Source organism: Panthera onca, chromosome B1, assembly GCF_046562875.1.
Source record: "Panthera onca isolate mPanOnc1 chromosome B1, mPanOnc1 haplotype 2, whole genome shotgun sequence".
Classification (NCBI taxonomy): domain Eukaryota; kingdom Metazoa; phylum Chordata; class Mammalia; order Carnivora; family Felidae; genus Panthera; species Panthera onca.
Window position 1 is genome coordinate 99,400,612 of NC_138342.1, and position 24,070 is coordinate 99,424,681.

The window sequence follows — 24,070 nt, forward strand, 5'->3', positions numbered from 1 at the left end:
ATCTCTACCTGAGGACAAGACCAAATGAAGTGGGCTCAAAATGTGGCATGAACATTTTAAGTTGGAAATTCAACTATTGAAAGGATTGGGCTGGCCTTTGCAGAGGGTTCTTTTTATGAGTTACAACTGGATCCCTCATCTCAATTATTTCTTTCTTTTGACTGTGACTTCTAGATAATATTGAGAATCTACTCACCAAGAAATGACATTTACTGTGCAGTCATATGTGGAAACGGTCATTCAAGGACCTGTTTCTTTTTATTGGCAACTTATCCTTATCACCTGATACAGACTATTATACACAGTAATGCGCAGTTAACTATTGGCTACTGAATAAATAAATGAGGTAATGAATCCAAGTATGGTGTTCTATAAAATATCGGGCTAAAGGAGGGCAGGGTATCACAGTAGTTAAGAGCATGGTATCTGGAGCTGCAGTTAGGAATAAAATCCTGGCCCCTCCATTTACGAAGTGTATGACCTTGGGCAAGTAATTTTATCTCCCTATGCCTCAATTTCCTCACCTGTAAAATGGGATATCAATAATTAGGTAAAAAGTTAAATATTTAGGTTCAGACACTGAAAGGAAGCATTAAAAAAACAAATAGAAATGAGTTAGTCACAGTGAACTTGTGAGAAGTACATGTTAAGATAATAACATTAAAATATATGGCACAGTGGCATAAGATTCTAGCCAGCTTCAACATAGTTAGTTCACCTATAACCAATTTCTCATTTGACCCTCAGTTGTCATTTGACATTCTATAGCCTTAATTTCCCATCTATGTGAAAGAATCTACTAATAGGGGCCCCTGGGTGGCTCAGTTGGTTGAGTGTATGACTCTTGACTTCGGTTCAGGTCATAATCTCATGGTTTGTGGGTTTGAGCCCCATGTCGGGCTCCACACTGACAGCACAGAGTCTGCTTGAGATTTTCTCTCTCCCTTTCTCTCTGCCTCTCTCTCTGTCTTTTTCCCTCTTTGAAAATAAATAAACTTAATTTATTAAAAAAAAATCTACTAATAGGTAACCCTACTATACTTCTATAGTATCTCTTATGTATCAATTATTTAAGCACATTTTCATCTATTTTTCAGGTTTTTTTAAAGAAAACTTGCAACATTTAAACTGAGGAGCAAAAGCAAAACTTGGAAACAAGCTATCCACCAGAACCAAATCCTCACAGATTGGTCAGATGTCAGGACAGTGATTTTTCTTCAGTGACAGCAAGACCACGGGCTAAGCCATTGCATGTCTCTGGAAGGCAGTGTCTGGCAGGAACCTGACAGAGGATCTGTCGAGAAGAGCAGATGGGCAAGAAAATGCTTCACAAGGAGGACTCCTCTGTGCTTTCCACACATATCCACACTACCTCAGCGCACCCTCCCTACTACCATCAGACCAACATGGTGCTAGCAGCACAGTCATACCTGACACGCAGTTTCAGGAAAAAAAAAAAAAAAAGCTTCAGTAGTCAAGTTATTAAAAGGACCCGTGAAATATCTCTCATTCTTGGGAATATAGAAAATTACAGTTGTGTTTCTTTCCTTCTTTTCCTATTAAAAAAAAAAGTGAACCAGGTGCATGGCTATGAAAATTCCAAAATAATAGTTTGAAAGATACAGGAATCCTGAAGTAATTTATCTGCATGTTTTGAAACATTCTCCTAGAGCCAAAATATTGCAATGCACACAGAGACACAGCAGGAAACTGATCATTACTGACAGTATCAGCAACATTTTCAAATTAGGAATTTTAAGAACTTTGTATGATTTTAATAGCAGTTAATAAAAATCCAACCAAGATATATACTAGCCTACTGACTTTTCTTTGGTAACAATTTGTCATTTAAGTGACTCTTAATAAATTTAAACTATGTCAAATTTTTTCATGAATATCTTAGGATGGCAGATATATATCAAGGTCAACCTATTTGCCCTGCTTCCAGGTAGATTCGAATATAACTTTTTATTGACTTCTCACCATGGTGACTTTCTACTAACTTATTTTTTAATCATTTTTTCATTGAAAAATAAAATGAAATTAAAATCCCATAGTAAACATTACTTCCCATTTTGAGATTTATGTTTCAGATAACAAAATTTCTAATTTCCATCAAGAAAATGTTGGTTAAGTATACTTTTAGAAACTTATGGGCACTATCTTCCCATCTTTTCCTTTGTAAAAATAAACTCTACCAGAATTTGAGTAAAAATCTGTATCAGTTTATTGCTTCAGAACTTATTCTATTTCTACTATCAAGATCAACTAGACTGACTTTGGACAATTGAGTTCAACATTCTCTGCTGAGCATAATTCAACTATGGATAAGGAGAATTCAACTATGGTCTTAGAAAAAAAAAAAGCCAAGTAAAGGATTTTGATTTCTTATGATAAAAATGTGCTTTTAAAAAAATGATGTTTTAGTTTCCTTCTTTTATAGGTAACCCAGGCTCTACTTAAATCTATTACAGTCCTCTGCCTGATCATTATACTAAGAATTTTTTCCCTTCAAATATTTCCTGCAAAGCTATTTCTGAATCCATTTCAACCACAGAGAAGGAATCACACTAAAGTTGCTGCTGAGTAAAAGAAAAGGGAAATGCAAGCATAGAGTAACCACTTACTGAGCTTTTAATACGGGCCACTCAGCTGAGTGTTTCTTTGTAAACCACATAGAAAAACTCAATCTGTTTTAGAAAACATGGAGGTAAATTACATGAAATTAGGAGATAAAATAATGGGATATAATCAATTATTATTCTTTTTAAGTAAACAACAAAGAAAGCCATCAAGTTCACCTCTTTATTTAAGGTTATATATTATCTATTATTGAATTTATTTGAACTCTTTTCATTATAAACTGATTTTGCTTTCAGAGATGCACAATCGCTGGAGAAGATGTTCATCTCTGAAAACAAATAATAAAAAGATGGTAACACTGAAAATTGTCCTTCAGGATACCGTTACATCTCAGAAGAAGGGCACAATCAAATTGCACTATTGGCTGCAGTCTCTGTCCATGTATATGTTGCTACTCTTCTTCCTGAGGGGTAAATATTTGTTAAATGCTACATCTGAATCAAAGAGATCTTTTTCAGATTCGGAAAGAATAACTTGGTATATTTGCGTATATTCTTTGCAATATATTTGTTATTGATAATTAACAGCTCCTGATATCCTACTGGGACCTGACAGAACACTTAACCATGGGCAGCTCTAAGGCGGCATATGAAGTGTGCAGTATGGGCTGGGATCTGACAGACCCACCAACTCAGAAACTTGGGCATGTCCAGGAATAAGTCATTATAAATTGGAAATGGTATATCTATTACTGAGCACAAGGAAGACAACAGAATAGAAATAGACTACATTGTTTCATGGTCCATTTATTCTATCACTGTTTTACCAGCACTGCTCCCTCAGGGCACATTTATAGCCTCACAAATTGTGGTTCTTTATGATCAGCTGACAAATGTAGAAAAATCTGAATTTGATTTGTGAATAAGTCAGCTTAGGATGTGTGTACATGAGTTCAAGCCTACCAATGTCCCGAAAAATATTAAGAGAAATCTTTTCAGTGTGCGCTGTATCTGCTCATCTACTTTGTGTGGAAAGGGAAGAATGCCAACGTTAGGATATATAAAGGCATATGGGTAATGGGAAATGGCTTGGTTGGTTGGACAAAGGCCTAGAAGCATTTGAAGAATGAGGTTAAGAAAGTCTGGGCAAAAGGCTTATGGATGAATATATGGGACTGGACATCAATGAGATCTTTGAATTACATGTTGACATCCTCCAGGAAAGTTTGCACCCAGAAAAGGCCTGATTCAACAATCAAGTAGAGAGAATAACTTGCTAATTGACTTTAGTCAGCCACTATCATAAGACTTCAGAGTACTGGCAAATGGACACATCAAATGAGTAGACATAGGTCTGTCACTATGGTGTCTCATTCACCAAGGCTGATCTAGCTACTATTAACACCGAACGTTCAAGGTACCAGCAAGAAATATTAAAGCTGAGCCTCCAGGGGTGCCAGGGTAGCTCAGTCGGTTAAGTGTTCCACTCTTAATTTTGGCTCAGGTCATGATCCCACAGTTCATGAGTCTAAGCCCTACGTCAGTCTCCACACTGATGATGCAGAGTCTGCTTGGGATTCTTTCTCCTTCTCTCTCTGCCCCTCCTCTGCTCACTCTCTCATTATCTCTCTCTCTTTCTCTCTCTCTCTCTCTCTCTCAAAATAAATAAATAAACTTAAAACAAAACAAAACAAAACAAAAAGCTCCAATATGACACACCAAACCTTGCAAATTCCTGAGAGGTGCTCTGTGGAAAATTGACTACATTGGACCCCTTCAAACTTGGAAGGAGCAACAATTCATATTCACTGGAATTGACATATATTTTTGCCTTTCTTATTCATAGCATCTCATCCAGCAGAGTTCGTGTTTGACCCAACACTATATCACTAATCGGTATAATGCAAGAGTCTGGGAACCAAGAGGAGACAGTAGGAGTGGTCTTATTTAATATCACTCTAAATTACCCATTTCTGTGAATTTGTACTTCCTCTGGTTGTGACTCTTGATTCTGAAGATTTAGAAGTCTTGGATCACAGAAAGGAGAGAATACTTCTACTAGATGATATGTTAATATATTATTCAATTTTAAACTAGAACTGCCACCCAGTTGCCCATGATAAGAGGGGTAATTGATTCTTCACTAAGTCTTTTTCTCAGAGTTTGCTTTGCTGGGAAACTGGCCTGCTACAATCCCCTTCTCAGTGAGGCTTTCCTGACTATTATATTTAAAGCTATACCTCCAATACTTTCCATTCCTCTCCTCTACTTGTTTTTGTCCTTAATACCATCTAACCAAGCTATTTATTATAGATAGGTGTTTTGTTTATTAAAACATGTGGGTAGAGTGTTACCCATTTTTTCATTCCTGTATCCCCAAATCTCTGATTCAGCTAACAGTTGCCACAAAAACTAACTCAAAACTCAATGATTTCAAATAATAATGTTATCCACTTGCAATTATGCAGTCAGTGCCATGAGTCTATTTCATACTACATGCCTGCATCCACTAGGGCAGTCATTAGATATGTCATCATTCAGAGTCTTTTGATTTGCTATTGTCTAGTAAAATTCTTTGGATCTATTTCATCTGTAATTTTTTTATCTATTCTTTAATACATACTTTATAGAAAAAATACTATGTTCATAATTCACTAAATTATGCCTCTAATTTTAACCTTTGACCAAAAATGTGCTACCTTTGATAATACCTAAAGCATAGAATATGAAATCTCATTTCCCAGAAGTTTTTTCTTTATCTACTAATCACCAAATAAACTTCATGGACTTTGAAAAAGGATCACAAGACTTCACTGTCAACTATTTAATACCCATAGTCCCTATATTGTGATTTTAGGAAACTACTTCTGAAAGAAACTTTTAAGAATGCGTTTTCATTTTATCTCAAAGCACAAAGATTTTATTTATGAACATTTTCATATATTTATATACAAATAGTATTTCTTTGATGTTTCATTTTTGAAGGCAAAGAAGACATGTTTGCCTCAGGCATTTCATTCCCATTATGAGCTTTATGGAAACAGACACTCTATTGTAGTACTTTTAAAAAATTCTGGTAAAGAAGCACATGGTAAGCCTGCTTCTGTTTATAGAATTCTGATGTAGAAAAGCATTAGAAAATGCATTAGAAAATTAACATGAAAGATTTATGGACCAATAGATTTTTTAATGAGATATGTTAAAATTTTGAGATATATTGATTATTAAACCAAGAATAATATGTGAAATATTTATAAAAGTAGTCTGCTAAAAAAAAGCTGATTTGACTCTTTAAGGAAATATAATTTAGGACAATTAAAACATTTATATCCACAAACATATGCCATACATGTATGTATCCACCTGCATACATCAGTACACATATATGTACAAAGGCTATATGGGTTACACTTTTCAGATAAAAAATGTCTTGGTTTTCAAAGTTAATTTATTATCATCATGAACTTGATATTCATTATCCACAAGTTTGCATATAATAATGATGTGTCATTTTTATTAAATAAACATTACTTACATTTTAATTAAATATAATATAACTTGCATACGTTGTTCCTTAATAAAATCTGTCATTTTTTCACTTTAATTGAAATTATATAACTATCCTTATTCAATCTATAGAAAGCTTAATATTATAGAAATATAAATATATAACAAACATAAGTTTTTCCAAAAGGTTAGAACATACACAGGAGAAAAATAGTAATAAACAATGGATATTAAAAAGATAGAAGCAGTAATGGAAACGAATGGAAAAATAAAATCTGTGGGATTAGAATTGAACATGTTATGCACACACACAAAATGTTTTGATCCTATGATATCAAAGATATTTAGGGAAGTATCAACAAAGAAAATATATTCAAGAAGAATGAGAAAAAGAAAGGAAGGCAGTGAGGAAAACTACCCTGTGAAATGATAACTTTTTATTTTCATAAAGCATTTAGCATGGACACTGAAGCTGAGAAACAGGTATCTTAAAGGCATGTATATGATATGAGAGAGAGAGACAGACTGACAGAGAAAGAAAGAGGGAAACGCCCTCTAACTTCAGAAATTACTCTTAGACTCACTAATGAATGACATGGGTGCCTCTCCATAGATATGCTAGTAAAATCCCACACTAATTTTCTAGTGTGTAAAAGCAACTCATTGTCTAAAAAATCTTTGATATGGCAGAGCGACATCAGAATTGTTGTGATAAAAAAGAGAGACTTTCCCCCAAATCCAAGACTTTAACAGTCCTAAAGTCAATACAAGTTAATATCTCAATAAAATCTGCTATCTATGTAATTATTTATAAAATACATACTTTGTATATACATACATGCCAAAAACACAAATTTTCACTTACAGCAGTATACATTTTTCATAAGAGGATAGAGAAAACTCAAATTCTCCTATGGTTATTAGCTTAAAATTTGTTTCAAAAAAATATTCAATTTCAACATTCTAACCTAGTTAAAATTTATTATGGTATTAAAATGTTTCTATTTTGTAAATATCTACTTATTTGATTGCCTTAGATTTTAAAGCTACATGCATGTTCATAGCTATAATTTTTTGCCATAATACTAAAAACATTGTTATATGAAATTGATTTTTTTATTTTGCAAAGACATTGATGAAAAAATGAACATAACTCAAGCAAGTATCTTGGTATTTAGATATAATTCATTTTCCTGATTATTTGACTTTACATAAATACAAATATCAATATTTACATATACATATAAGTCTATAGTATGTTTTGTGTATTCATGTAAAGCATCATTAAAATAACAGATCTTTTTAAGTATGGTAAATAATGTCACAAAAGATGAGAATAAAATTTCATTATGTATGTCTTTAAAATCCCAAAGTATTTGAAAAAATATTATATTTTTAGCTAGTGATAGGAAAATTTCCAGATGGTAAAAATGTGAATGATAAAAATAGGCAAATTGAAATTAGAACTGTGATGGATTAATTTCCTTTTGGTTGTCCTTATGTTGTTTATATTCATGCCAAGTACATGAGCCAATAGTTTCAAACAACACAGTCAGTAAAGAAAAGGAAAGGAAAAATTTTTAAGTAGTTTTCAATAACATTTGCAATTTGAAAATCAAAATAACTATCCACACACACACACACAAAATCTTAGTTTCTTTACAATGTTTGGTTTCAAAATGTTTGCCTTCAACTTTAAAAGCCCTCCCACATACTTTTGGATGTAAGAGAATATTAGATGATTACTAGAAATACTGTGGCCAAAGGTAGAAATTTAACTTGCCTGTGAAAACAAAACTTTCCTAAATTGTCATATGAACAAGACAATCAAAACATTCCCAATTGTAATAGGCTATTTTTTTCTTGAAAATAAAAATGAATTGACCAAACACTCAGGAAACAAAGTAGGAAGGAATCAAGAAAAGCATAATTTGACTGAAGAAAGGTTAATTTTTCAATTGTCTCCTCTTTATATCTAACATTATTTATTATCAATAAATGATAAGATTTCACAATAGCCCAAGAACGGTACTAGCAATGTTCAGTAGCAATGTTTTTGGTTTGAAAAAACAATAGTGAAAGCTGATTTTTTTTAATCCCCCCCAAATTCCCACAAGAAATGTCTTTCGGGCAGTCATTTAGCTAAAGGCCACCTGTGGAAAAGCGCTGGCATGTGCTGGATCCTTTTTCTCCTAAAGGAAAATAGCATGAAATATCACATTGACTATGCTTGCAGTAAAACATAGATTAATGGAAATGCTCTCAAATGGAATTTTGGAAGTCTTATGCAATCTGGCTGCAGAAAATCTCTTCCTGGTGTTAAATTTTTGTTATTGATAACCATTTTATTCTAATATTTACCAAATGTTTCAAAATGCCTACATATACAGCAAGACTAAGGGTTCTGTGATTAAATACCTGTGACAAATGCTGAAATAAACACACTAAACCCATGTGTTTGGCATAGGTATCCTCAGACATACTAATATGCTAATGAGCAACACGGATCTCCAGGGGGACATTACTGCCTGTGGCTGTTCCAATATAGAAGCTAACTCATACATCTGCTAGAATCTTCTTGTCCTTCAATTCCTAGGTGACATTGCCATAAAATTTGAACTCTCATTCTTTGGATTTTGAAAGTATTTTGCCTACTACTGAATTTTTGCAAACTCCCTGAAGGATTTGAGACAGGTTGAAGAAAGGAAAAGTTTTAGTCCTGAAGTTTATTTAATTTTGTAAGCAATTTCTAAGAAAAAATAGTATAAAAGTACAAATACATAAGGCATAAAAATTAATATTAATATTCACTTGAGAGCAAAGAAGAAATCACAATCAACGGTGCATACTTTTAAAGCTGAAAAATTCCACAAACACCGCAATGTCCAGAAAAAATATTTTTATTAATTGAAACAATTTTATTATAGTTTTATCATAATTTTAGCTATACAATTTTTTACTTTCTCTATGACAACAGTTTTGTAATAACTTTTCTGTAGGGAAACAAATCCCTCTCCTATCACAAGAGATTAAAATTTGGTTTTTATTTTTGAAAATTTAGAAAAGTTACTTTCTTGCTTTTTAAGTTTATTTACTTGAGAGAAAGAGAATGCCTGTGAAAACAGGCTGTCAGCACGGAGCCCAGCGCAGGCATCTGATACAGGGCTCGGTTAAATCATGACCGGAGCTAAAATCAAGAGTCAAAGGCTTAACCCACTGAGCCACCCAAGTGCCCCAAAAATTACTTTCAATTTAACAAATTGTTCTTGATGATGCCATGTAAGAATTTACTACAGTTGCCCAATTTGGGGAATTTTCTACCAAATTTCTTTTTCTTATTTAATATTTTTAATGTTTATTTATTTTTGAGACAGAGCATGAGCAGGGGAGGGGTGGAGAGAGAGGGAGACACAGAATCTGAAGCAGGCTCCAGGCTCTAGGCTGTTGCAAAGAGCCCAATGCAGGGCTCAAACTCACAAACCATGAGATCATAACCTGAGCCCAAGTCAGATGTTAAACCAACTGAGCCACCCAGATGCTCCCAAATTTCTTTTCTATATGGACTGTAATATTGTAGTGTGTATTCAATTTGTCTTGTGTATTGACCAATACTAACTATTCTTTGTTTTTTTTTTTTTTTTGTTTTTTTTTTTAAGAATCTTTTTTTATTTTTTTTTATTTTTTTTTATTTTTTAATATATGAAATTTACTGTCAAATTGGTTTCCATACAACACCCAGTACTCATCCCAAAAGGTGCCCTCCTCAATACCCATCACCCACCCTGCCCTCCCTCCCACCCTGCCCTCCCTCCCACCCCCCATCTATTCTTTGAATTGATGGTGCTCATTCACCACTTTCTCTCCAATGTCTGTTGAAGTCGCATATTACAGTTATGGATATCATCATTAATGATCTCTATTTACTGTACTATATATTTTAGTATTTAGTTTTACTTAGGCTCTCAATTTTGCCATCTAGTATTTAACAAATGGATTGTTTTGTATTTGAATTTACAAATACAAGTACCCTTTACTAACAACTTTTAGAAAAAGAACTTCAGATAATTCAGAAGGGAAAAAATGCTTTCTTGCTGTTGCAGAAAGAATGCCAGTTGGGATGATAACATGAGACAAGAGAATCTGCATTGATAAGATACCAAATTAAGAATAGTGACAAGAGTATCAATGTATTCCTTTCTGATACTAAACATAGAATAAAAATGTTTACATTTTTAAACTTTAGCCATTCTTGTCTATTTTCTGTTATCATAACAAATGTATTTGTAATTTATTTGCAAAATAAATAAATTTTCCCATGACCCTGACATTTTAATGCTGATTGTTAGAGCTTACAGAACATAATCTTTAATATCAAATGGCCTTGTTGTCAACTGGCTATTTTGTGTAATAATATTAAAATTGGAATCTCTGGTTGATTAAGACATAAATATTGAGTGCTTTTTTTTCTCAATGAATCTTAAAAATTTCATTTGCCTAGTTCCCTTTTGTGAATAAAGGGGAATATAAATGGCTCTGTTGGATTTCTCATATTAATGAAATGTATGTAAGAGTGTTCCCATTTTCATTCATAGGTTTTAGTTTGTTATATCATCCTATAATTTTTAGTTATTTTATTTAGAATGTTTTCATTGATACTTACTGACAACACAAATGAGACTAGCCTGTATTTTTCTTTTTGATGTTTTAATTGTTAGGTTTGGAATCCATGTATAAAATTTTCCATAAAAGTAACTTGCAAATTTTATTTTTGAAACATGATGAAAAGCTTAAATAGCATTGGAATTATCTACACATTATGGCATAAATAGAACTTGCAGCCTCACTCTTGCTTTTGCTTGGTTGGGAAGAGGAGGTGATGCTAAATCTTTAATGAGTCTGATTCTTCTAAATTGCTGTATTGAGTTCATCTCTCCTAAAATTAATTTGATTAAATTATATTTTCTTTGAAAATGATTTCTTTCACCCAGTTTTCAAGTTTCAATAGAGAGGAGTAAATTATTCATGGTAGTTCCTGGTCAGGAAAACAGAAGCCACTCTAGGTATTCAAATAGAGGACATTTAATGCAGGGAATTGGTTGTATAAGTGATGGAAAAGCTGAATGGCTAAACAGAAAACAGTAAGGAACCCTAAAGGAAGCAATAGCAAGAAGGTGCTACCCTAGATGGACAGAGGAAACAGGTAATGTAACCACAGCTCAGAAACCAGGCTGTCAAGTGAGAATAAGAACCCAGCAGGAGAGGCCTGAGGGAAGCTGGGACCATGACAGGGAGGGACTGTCCAGTGAAAGCTAGAATCCCAGACAAAATGTAGATGGCTTCTAAGGCATTATCTAATGTGGGAGTCAAAAAATACCCTGGATTTTCCCTGGTGCTTTCCCTAACCTATTTGCAGAAGACAGAGAGCCAGGGAGGTGGGAAAATATAGTTCCCACTGATGTGGAGCAGAACAAGGAAATCCAGGGAATGGATCTGAGAGTAATCATGACAGGAAGTTTTAATTTTCTTTGATATTTCTCCATAGTCTTTTCTTAACTTACATGTAAATATACATAGATTATATTTCATATCATTTTTAAGATAGGCTAACTGATGATCAATTTCATTACTTTTTTCAAAGATGCAGACATTGCCCCTTTCTAGCCATAGGGTATACCAGATGCTGGAAAAGCTACTGTTTCAGAAATTTTGGATGCAACATGTGATCACATTATGTGCATAGCTGCCAGCACAGTCAGCCAGCACCACTCTCCAAATGCATACAGTATTTGGTAACTATTGACGCTAGATGGAAAATTCTACATAATATTGCATGGGAACAAGGCACTTACTTTAGAGCAAAGGAGTCCTAACGGTGGGCACATTCCCATTAGACTCACTGCCCTTATCACATGCTGCACCACTCAGAAACTGCCAGCCTCATAGAGCAGTCAAAAGGCCTTTTGAAGGTACAACTGAGGCACCAGTTTGGAAACAATACCCTGAGAGGTTGGGGCCCATCCTCAATGATCCCTATATCACACTATATCAGCAACTTATATGCCGCTGTGTCCCCAGCAGGTATAATACATGAAACAGGGAACCATAGGATAGATATTGACATTCCATTCTTACTATAAACTCGCATTATCCTCTTTGGAAAATTTGTTCTTCTTGTCCCCTCAACTTTAGGACATACGTGGTATGTGCTATATAAGTATTCACTGTTATTTTTATGTTATGTTAATAGTAAATTATTATTTGATATTGTATGAAGACAAATTCAGAGGAATTGTCTTTCCTCATAGCCAAGAAGATACTCTTGAATAAAAGGTCCATATCAAAACCGCATAATATAATAAAATGTACCTATATAAAACATATATAATCACATGTAATAATCAAAACATAATAATATAGGAGTTATATTTTAGATTTACTGACCAACTGTTCACAATTGTCCATTTTTTTACCCTCTGCATCGTTTTGACTGAGTGTTTGTGTCTGTATAATATGAATTTCTATCCCTAATCTCTTAAAAATCACCTGAAATTTTCTTTGACTTTAATTATTTTGATTTTTCTTACAAATCCAGTTGACAGATTGATACTCTTACTATCTAAAACACATTCTGCTTGTGAATTATAATTTATCACAAGATTAGTAATGATCATTTGACAAGCAATTGTTGTAATGAAGACACAAGTAGTCTTAGTAGCCATAACAGTATCATCAGGAGTTAAGGACAATACACACATTGGAAGACATTTCATAGGTCAAATAGCTACTGTCATCTGCTTTAACCTGGAAATAGGAGAAGCTCTAATATATAATCTGAATAAGAAGATGCATTTTCAAGAACATGACATGCTAAAAAATAGAATCTCAAAACCCACCCAGAGTGGAAATGAACAAATAAATTGCCATGAGAATTATCTTTATCAATGCTTATTATTACAGTGAAGGCTTTGTTCAAATATAGAAAGTATGTGGGAGGTTATAAAGGAAAATGTTTCACTAAATCTTAAGACTGTGTAAAGTTTATAAAAATTACAGCAATTGCCTAATATAAAGAAGGTGGAGGAGGAAGCGAGGAAGATGAAAAGAACAGTAAGAGGAAGAAGAAAAGAAGCAGAAGAACGGCAGCAGCAGCAGCAAGAGCAGCAACTTTGTCCTTCAAAGGACCATTGGAAAGTATCAATGCCAATTTAAAAATATTACCCATTGTTTACACCTTGACACAAGCCCTGACACACACCTTGACCCACTGTTTACACCTTGACATAAAACAGGTCCATATTTTATTTTATTTTTTAGATATATTCATTGTCAAGTTAGCTAACATACAGTGTATATAGTGTGCTCTTAGCTTCGGGAGTAGATTCCCATAATTCATCACTTACATACAACACCCAGTGCTCATCCCAACAAGTGCCCTCCTCAATGTCCATCACCTGTTTTCCCCTCTCCCCCCACCACCTCCACAACCCTCTATTTGTTCTCTGTATTCAAGAGTCTCTAATGGGTTTGCCTCCCTCTCTCCTTGAAACTATTTTTCCCCTTCCTTTCCCCCATGGTCTTCTGTTAAGTTTCTCAAATTCAGATCCATATTTTAAATAAAAATATAATCCCAATTCTGGTGTGCCACTGATTGACATGAAAAGAGTCCATAGACTCTTAAGAAATGAAAATTTTTAAAAATGTAATTGGCCTTCTAGTAAGCTTATAATTATACTTGGACTTTTATCTAAATAACTTCTTTAACATGTTCTGTACCAAATATTTTACGTACCAGAAACTCATAACCCTAGCAGCATCTGGATAGCTCAGTCAGTTGAACGTATGACTCTAGATTTTAGGCTCAGGTCATGATCTCTGGGTTGTGGGATCAAGCCCCGCATTGGGTTCCACACTGAGCATTAAGCCTGCTTGGGATTCCCTCTCTTCCTCCCCCTCTCTGCCCCTACCCCACTTATTCTCTCTCTCTTATCTCTAAAAAAAATCCATAACCCCAGATTAACCATGAGAAAATATCAAATACAAATTCTCAAAATATACCTGACCAGTACTCTTCAAAACTGTCAAGGTCATGAGAAACAAAAAGGCTGAGAAACTGTAAAGATTGGAAGAGATAAGGAGGAGACATTGTGATTAAATGCAATGTAATATCCTGGATTAGGTCTTGGAACAGAAAAATATCATAACTGAAAAAGCACAAATAAAGCCTATACTTTAATTAACAGCACTGTACCAATGTTAATTTTCTAGTTTTGACAAATGATTATATAAAATACTACCATTCAGGAAAGCTAGGTAAGGGGTATATGAGAACACTCTACTCTCCTTGCAACTTTCTGTAGATCTGAAATTATTCCAAAATAAAAATTTGTTAAATACATATAACCCAATTACACATTAAGTGGCTACCTTTGTGACACATTTCTAAGTACCCTTTATCTTACACACATATCACATCTACTGGATAGTAAAAATAAATAACATTTGTGCACAGGAATAGTTTTGATTATCTAAAACCCATCTTAAATTTAACTGAAACTGGTATGCCCATGTTAATATTATAAACAAGATAAACATTTCTTGAGTTTATGAGATTTTTAAATTTTATAATAATAATAATTAACCAGTAACCCTGCATATCTCGCATTATTCTAAGCACTTTATCCACTGATGTATTTAACAAATATTTGACAAATTCCTACAATTTGCCTAATATTGTTCTAAACAATACATACACTAATAAAGCGAAAGAAAAATGCCCTCTGTTACATAACTCACTTACTAACAAGGGAGAGAAGCAGGAAATCAATTACACAACAAATATATAATATCATGCAATGGTAAATAGAATCAGGAAAAGTAAATTGGGGGAGGGGAGAATAGCTAGTTTAGACAAACAGCTGCTCAATGGAAGTGACATTTGAAGAGATCTGAGTGAAGTGAAGCAAACACAGAATGTTTTAGAGAAAAATTCCAAGAGAAAGGAACAAGTTAAAAAAAAACAAGATAGGAGCATGCTGGAAAAAATCATAAAAACAACAATACCTGTAATAATCTATAGTTAAATAAACAAATCACTAATTAAACATAATAATTAGAGCGCTAAAAGTTAGCACTAAAATAATTAATTATGGAAAATGCTTGCAGATACCTCCAGGGAGTCAGGTTTTTACTAAGGAAGGGAGGAATAAGAGGTTTCTTGTTTCACAATAAGACTTCCCGAAATATTTGATGCTTTACCATGTGCGTATACTTTATTACTTTGCTAAAGGTTAAAATAATTATATCTAACTCTAAGACTTCGGTCAGTACTCCCATACTTCTGCATTATAATTATCAGTTTTATACCCAGTAGGGATAGGGCTATACTTGTGTAAAATATGAAGTAAGAATTGAAAAGCCCTGCTATTAAATTTGCAAAGTTGGATTAGGATCCAACTAGGAATTCCTTTTCCAATTAGGAAAAGGATTGTTTTCCTTTCTGTTCTGTCTTCTCTACGAGCAACTTCTCAATCATGAATATGCTCAGCACCTACATCTGCTTTCTGTTCTTCAAACTCACTTAACCTCATTTTCTAAAATCTGAAATAATTTGTAAATTTCTGTCTAAAATTCTCAGTCCTCATCAGAACAAACACTTAAGGTAACTTCAATTCTCAAGCATACTGCCTGGTTAAGAGTTTAAGACAAGTTTCTGAACATATTGTGAATGTATCCAAATGCATGTTTTCTTTCCTCTGTGTCAGCATTTTACAGAGGTCTCTTAAAGAGTTCTAGGGGATATCAGTTTGTAATCACCCATGGAAAATAAGAATAGGAAATACAATAATAAGTTCCAAAAGCATTTAGCATGATAAGTTCCTTTGTATTATTTCCTATATAATACATGAGTCGCACATGTATTATTTCCTATGCAAATCTTTTGCAAATAGTACTTTGGAGAAATTTGTCATAGGAATTGAAGATAGTGGGTGAGGTTGACATAAATACTAAAATCTATAGAGCATGCGTTTATTGTTTTTGTTCTCTGTCAAGGGATGGCATCATCAAACTGTAGCATAATGTTTAAATATTACCTTTCTTAATAAGTGAGAACACATCTTTCTCAGATACTCTCAGATATTAATAGTAGTATACTTAAATATTTGATTTTTTTCAATAGTATATATGAATAAGTTGAACTATTTAAGTAAGCACAAGAGTAAATTAAGTAAGATAACTTTACATTAAATCAACGATCAAAGGATTGAAAACAGCTTCTGTTTTTCTAAATATTCCTTTACCCTTTAAAATATTTTTTTCATAATCACTCCCTTTTTTCTCTTTACTAAAGCACATAACAAAAATTGTATATTATGCTTCCAGATGGTCATGATCAAACTGAATGTCTTCAATTTAGAAGTCCACATTAGCTTCTGTTAATTGTTAAAGTAAAACAATCAAATAGCTGAGGAAGAAATTGATAATAACTGGCAAATCTTAGCAAATCTAGTGTTTTCATTCAGTCATACCAAAAAGAAGACTTCATTCACAACCATTTGGTACATAATAAAGGATTGTATTTCTTTTGTTTCAACACTGATATTTGTAAAAGTATGTTCACCTAATGTAAAAATTGCTGAAATTTAGTATTTATACTACATATTATTCTTTAACAAGGTGAAACTTAAATATAAATGGATATAGCACATAACTGGCGATGAAGCAATGTCACTTCTAGGAAATTCACAAAGTAATGTGAAATTATTTAAAGAATTGCCTAAAATATGCAAATGTTATTTAATGAAGATATTCATTTATTCATGAAGGATATGCTACATATGTCAACTATGTACCCAAGCACTATATGATGCACCGGTGAGTCAAAGTTAATGGAGCAAACCTCAGTGCTCACAATCTATAGCTGGAAATAATAAGAATGCCTTCCCAGAGGAGAGATGGTCTAAAGTGAGCTTTTGAGAAGTAAGTGCTTCAAGGCAAAGGATGCACCAAAACATGACTCCCGAGGCAAAATCTCACAGCTGTTTCAGAGATGTCATGAAGAAGGACTTGGGTGAGCTTTAGAAGAGAACTCTGGAAACCATGGATGGAAAACTGACCAAGAGCCTTACATGCTCTGCAAAATTGTTTGAACATTATAGATAGAAACTGGAATTGCGTTGAATGTTTTTAGAAAGAATTTTATATTCTGGAGATTTCTAGGCTTGAGGAAACTCTTACCTATGTACACAAGTAAGTTATCAATTTAAGGTATTTCTTTTTATAAGCGAATCAATTATTCCTCTTTAAAAAAAACTGCTAATTCTGCCTCTTCCTGTGTTTCTCAATTATTACATCTGCAATGTAAACTGACATGTAAATGTATGCACTTATCTTTAAAATTAGAATAGTTAGCACTCCCAAAAATCATTCCCACTTCACCTGCCCCTTCCTAAACACAATGACCAGAAATCTAAATTGCATCAAAGGAAAATAGAGGGGGGTGCCTGGTTGACTCAGTCAGTTGAGCATCCAACTTCTGTTCAGGTCATGATCTCGCAGTTCATGAGTTTAAGCCCCATGTGGGGCTCTGTGCTGACAGCTCAGAACCTGGAGCCTGCTTGGGATTCATTCTCTCTCTTTCTCTCTCTCTCTCTCTCTCTCTCTCTCTCTCTCAAAAATAAATAAACATTAAAAAAAGGAAAATACAGAACTTTGTAATTTTCTAGCTACCTTCCCTTTCTTTAAAGATCTGGTGGGATGCCTGGGTGGCTCAGTTGGTTAGGAATCCAGCTCTTGATCTCATGGTAATGATCTCATGGTTCTTGAGATTGAGCCTCGCCTCAGGCTCTGTGCTGACCACTTGCTTGGGATTCCTCTCTCTCTCTCCTTCTCTTCTCTCTGCCCCTCCCCTGCCCTGGCATGCTCACTCACTCTCTCCCTCTCTTTCAAAATAAATAAATAAACTTAAAAAAAAATAAAGATCCGGAAACTGAGACCAAAAGAAGACAACTTCCCCAAGTCTTATAGCTTTGCCCTAGAATGCAAGCCTTCTTAAAAAGGCAGAATTTTATGGTGTGTAAATTATTCCTCAATAAACTTGACTTCCAAAAAAAAATAAGCACTGTATTATGGGCAATCATACAACTGGGGGGAAATATTACAGAAAAAAATTGTGCACAGAAATGATGAGTACACTAAGTACTTTAATTTCTGTAACATTCTGACATTACCATTTTGTTATTTCTTTTTTTTTTTTTTTACTATGTGTAGTTCTTACAGAAACCCATGCAAGTAGGAAGAGAATATTATCTAATATTTACATGTAGTGATAACTGAAACTCAGAAGAATTAAAAATCTCGCCTTATGTAACATAGCCAGGAGCAGACCATGATCTAAACCCTGGTCTTTTAAATCTAGTTCACAGCATTTTCAAACATATCTTCTGTCCTCTACCCCACTCACCATCTTTCCCATACAAACTGACAAAATATAGTAAAAAGTTCCCTTTCTAAAACTTCACAAACCACACAAACTCAGTGAAATAGACCAGATACATCCTACATATCCTCTACTTCTTTTTTTTTTTTAATTTATACAAATAAGGATAACAATATCCCCCTCATGAGGATTTGTATGATGAGGGATAATGAGATTATTATGCACATGCTAGTCCCAGACAATGACTGTCATATAATAGACACTCAATAGACATTAGGTCCATTTTGCCCTTGTTATAGCCTAGTATTAGTCTACTTCTCAAACTGGGTTATCTCTATGGGTAGGAAGTGGTACACTAGATGATAGAGAGTTGACAATGATGCTCTGGGTGCTTCAATTTTACTCACAATTTAGGTGGATATTACATAATTTAAGTGATCAATAACTATACCTTGGTTAAACTCAGACAAGAGAGAAAATAAAAAATAAAGCTGATGTAAATTTTCAGGATTTCAAAGGAATTCTATTCTTCTGGATTACTTTGGGCAATGCCTATATTTGTTCTACCATGCCATGACTGGCATTTTACTGGAAAGGTATGAGAAGCAAGCAAGAGAAAATTTTAAAACAAACTATATATACCCATTTTCAAAACTCTTTAGCAGGATTTTATAAATCTAAGCATATGCCTATCCTCAACCCAGCTATTCCACTCTTGGGTATATGCCTAGCTGAAATATATATATATATATATATATATATATATATATATATATATATATATATATATATGAAACTACACAATCAAATGTTTATAGCAATACTCTTTGCTAGATCTCTAAACTTGAAACTACTTAAATTGCCTGGAGGGTAGAACTGATAAATTATGGTTATTCACAGCAATACACAGCAGTGAGAATCAATGATCCAAAATCATATGCAGCACAGAATGAATTTCACAGACATAACATTAAATGACAGTGACTAGAAATAAGAGTACACACAGTATAACTCAACTTCCATAAAGATCAAAAACAAGCAAAACTATGTCAACAGATTTCAGGAGAACAGTTACTGTTAGGGAGATGAAGTAATCAAAAATGGATCAAGGGGTTATTGGATATTTATAATATTCTATTTCTTATTCTGTTGCTAGTGACACAGGTTATTCAGTTTGAGAAAATTCCTTGGACAGCACACTTACAATAAGTGCTCTTTCCAATGTGCATATTATAGTTTAATAAAAGTTTTTTTTAATTACAGAGATATAAAAAGGATCTATCAAAATTTCACAGATTATCTTTCCTTATGTTTAGAGATGGTGACTGAAGATAGTCCCATATTTCATAGAAATGGATAAACAACTTTATTGTATTGGGAATTTCCAATACTAAAAACATGGATTTTTTTTTTTAATGTTTATTTATTTTTGAGAGAGAGAGAGAGTGCACAGCTGGGAAGGAGCAGAGAAAGAGGGGAGACACAGAATTCAAAGCAGACTCAAGGCTCTGAGCTGTCAGCAAAGAGCTCGATGCGGGGCTCGAACTCACAAACTGTGAGACCATGACCTGGGCTGAAGTCAAATGTTTAACCAACTGAGCCACCCAGGAGCCCCAAAACATGGATCTTTATTCCATATTGGATTCTAAAGTTTTACTCTAAAAATGTAAATGTACTTGAAATGAGTTTGAAATATCTATAGAAAAACTAAAACTTTTTATGGCATTTTAATGATATTTTTATGTATATTTTAAAGAACTACATTATATGCTTATTTCAGTGAAAAATAATTTTACAGAAACAGACATATTTAATAATTTACAAAGCTATATTTCAAGAACTCTACTTTGTCCATTTGTATGAACACACTAGAAAGTGCTTAAAGGCAGGAGCTTTGCCTCACTTATTTTGCCCTTTCCACTACCTGGTACAGATTGTGATACATGGTAGGTGCCAGATGCATGTTTCTAAATCAAAGATTAACATGGTAATAGAGGAGTTAAGATGCAGGGAAGATAGTTTCTCTCTCTCTCTTTTTTTTTTTCTTCTAATCACACTGTAGTCCATCTTCCCCAGGTGACACACCATGAGGATGTTCAAGTAGCCCTCTAAAGAATGTCTCATGGTGAGTGTGATGCTAAGTGAAATAAGCCATACAGAGAAAGACAGATACCATATGTTTTCACTCTTATGTGGATCCTGAGAAACTTAACAGAAACCCATGGGGGAGGGGAAAGAAAAAAAAAAGAGGTTAGAGTGGAAAACAGCCAAAGCATAAGAGACTCTGAGAAACTGAGAACAAACTGAGAGTTGATGGGGGGTGGGAGGGAGGGGAGGGTGGGTGATGGGTATTGAGGAGGGCACCTTTTGAGATGAGCACTGGGTGTTGTATGGAAACCAAATTGACAATAAACTTCATATATTGAAAAAAATAAAAGAATGTCTCATGGTAAACAACTGAGGCCTTTTGCCAACAGTCAATATCAGTGAAACAGTTATGTGAGAAAACCACAGTGGAGGTATGCCCACCATCCTCAATTAAGTGACTACATCCTGACCAATATCCTAGTTGAAACCACACTTAAGATCCTAAACTAGAATGGCTTAGGCAAGCTACTCCTGAATTCCTGATCAACAAAAAAGTGAGATGGTTAACATTTTTTGTTCTAAATCAGATGTTTAAGGTAATTGATAATAGATAATTCACTAAATTTTGCTGATTATGAATAATGCTATAATTCACTAGACAATTAACTAAATTTTGTAGATTATGAATAACACTATAAAACATAGTCTTTGTGTGGACATTTTATTCATTTCTCTAGTCTAGGAGTGAGATCTCTGGATTGTATGGTTTATATATATGGTTGTATAATGCTGCATTTTCACAGGCAGCATGAAAGATCCAATGGTCCTGTGACTTTTCAGCAATTGGTATTCTCAGTTGTTGTTTGGGTTTTCTGTTATTGCTCACTTGTTTTAGCTATTCTAATGGGTAGGGAGCGGTATCTTATTGGAGTTTAATGTGTACTTCCTTACTGAGCATCTTTTCCCGTGCTTATTTGCCAGTCATTTTTCTTCTATGGGTTTAATGTCTGTACAAGTCCTTTAGCACTCTGTAATGGATTGCTTTCTAATTTTTGAATTTGGGGAGTTCTTTTTATATACCAAAGTAAAATCCTTAACAGGAATATGTTTACAATTATTTTATTCCAGCCTCTAGGTAGTCGTTTCATTTGTTAAATGTCTTTTGAAGAGAGCTTTTTAATCCTGATGCAGCAAAATTCATTGTTTTATGATTCATTCTTTTTGTGTCCTAAGATAACTTTGTCTAACTCAAGGAATTCCTTCTGTTTTCTTCTGGAAATTTAGAGTTCTACATTTTAGTTTTAGGTCTATGATCATTTCCATACCTATGGCCCAGAGATCATCTTCTGCTGAAGTTGAAGAACATCACTCTGACATCTCACATTAGAAGTGCTACTCATCAGGCCAGATGACAGATGACAGAAAATTTGTTTGAAAGCATCCTGGATTCTCTCAGTGTCCTTCCCTTTCCTAAAGAAGTGCTACCTAAATGATGTTATATGGGCTGAGAATCTGGTGGCATGAAACACAGCAGGTTAAAAGGTGGGGGAGAGTCTTCTAAGTAAATAATAAAATAAAATAAAATATAAAATCAGATGATCATTCCCAACAAAAAGTCTGCTGGGATTTTGACTAGGGTTGCTGTAATTCTACAGATAAATTTGCAAAAACAAGTTAATATTGTTGTTTCTTCTGGTCCGTAAACATGGTATATTTCTTCCTTTATTTAGCTCTTAAGTTTATCTTCCTTATTTAGTTTACCTTCCTTATTTATCTCTTAAGTTTATCTTTTTACAGTTTTAGATATCTAAGACGGGCATATCTGTTGCCAAAGTATTTCACGCTTTTGATGCTATTGTAAGTTTTTTTCTTTCAATTTCCACTTACTCTAGAATTTAGAATTAGATTGTTTTATATATTTATGCTAGCACTGAGATGAGCTAAACAATGTCATCGTTTCAACTAGGTTTTTTTTCTTGCCTTATTATAATGCCTAGCTACACTAGTGCAATCGAAATCGTGAGGGTAGTTATTGCTTAGTTACCAAAGTTAGGAAACTATTAAATATAATGCTTCCTGGTTTTCAAAAATGGTTGAAGAAGTTCTACACACGTAAATTTGACAACTTAAATGTATTGAAGAAATTCCTTGAAAATCATCATCTATCCAGTCTCAGCAAGATGAAATACATAAACTGAACAGCACTAAAACTAGTAAGGAATCATTAAAAACCTCCCCCCTGACAGACCTTGGCAAAAAGATACCTTCAGGCTATGATACTTCAATGGAAAATTTCACCAAACATGAAAGAGGAACTATGACCAACTCTAAACTATCTCTTCCTAAAAAGAAAAGACAGAGGAACACTTTCCAATTTATTTTATGAGAGGAATATTTCCCTGGTACCCAAATAGACAAAAGACAGTACATAAAGAAGAAAAAAGCAAAGCAAAAAAAAAAAAAAGAAAAAAAACCACTACACAACAATATTCCTCATGAACATAGACATTAATTCAAAAATATAAAACCAGGTAAAATCTACTAATAAAGTGGATTTTCTCCTGGGAAGTCAAGACTGATGATATAGTAAAAAATCAACTCATATAGTCTACTATATTCTCAACATAAATAAGATCAATCCCATGATCATATTAAATGATGAAAAACATTTTATAAAATTCACACCCATTTCATGATAACTCTCAGTGAACTAAAAATACAAGGGAAATTTCTCAATCTGATAAAAGGCATCAGCAAAACCTATATGTCACATTTGTTTAAAAAATGGACTTATAACTCATATTATGACCAAAATAAATTCCAAATGAATCAGAGATGAGATGAAAAAGAAATATCTATACAAACATTAACAACAAAGCATAGATAAATAATTTGTGGTGTCAAATCCAAAAGCAATAAGAAACAAGATAAATGTGATGGTATTTTTATTTATTTTTTTTTTTTTTTGTGATGGTATTTTTAAAAGTTACAGCAAGAAACATCAAAAGTGAAGTCAAAATACAAATGACAAACTAGGAGACAATATTTGCAATTTATAGCTAAGACAAATTGTTCTTAAAATTCAGATAAAAATAGCAAAAACACATGAGTAGCCAACCCTCAGGGGAAAAAAATATGTACATAATCCTTAAACATATGAAATATACAATGCTTCACTCCTAACAAGAGAAATGTGAATGAAAATCGCTGGCAGTGTCATTCATTGCCTATCAGAATGGCAACTCATGTTGGCAAGGCAGTCTTCTCAAACACTCAGAGGAATTTGACAATACTCTAAATGACATTTGCATTTTAACCACATATCCAAATTCCAGGATCCTTCTAGGAACCTTCTAGGAACCTAAAAATTCCCCTAAAGTGTGTATGTGTCTTCTAAAATACAATAGTTCAAGTGTATAAATTTAATTACTGATAGCAAAATTTATAAACAAGCAAA

The 24,070-nt window shown here is 33.6% G+C and overlaps 1 long non-coding RNA gene across 10 annotated transcripts in view; it reads right to left on the bottom strand.

Moving 5' to 3' along the window:
• The window catches only part of LOC132692159 (uncharacterized), a 93,882-nt gene that overhangs the window by 60,264 nt on the left and 9,548 nt on the right, over positions 1–24,070 (bottom strand). For 8 of the 10 annotated variants that reach the window (XR_013554896.2, XR_014137542.1, XR_014137540.1 and 5 more), the window contains one exon: positions 1,119–1,294. The exons of the other annotated variants lie outside the window; for them this stretch is intronic. This is a non-coding gene — a long non-coding RNA (uncharacterized LOC132692159). The remainder of the gene's footprint in view (positions 1–1,118; positions 1,295–24,070) is intronic. 10 annotated transcript variants of the gene reach the window in all.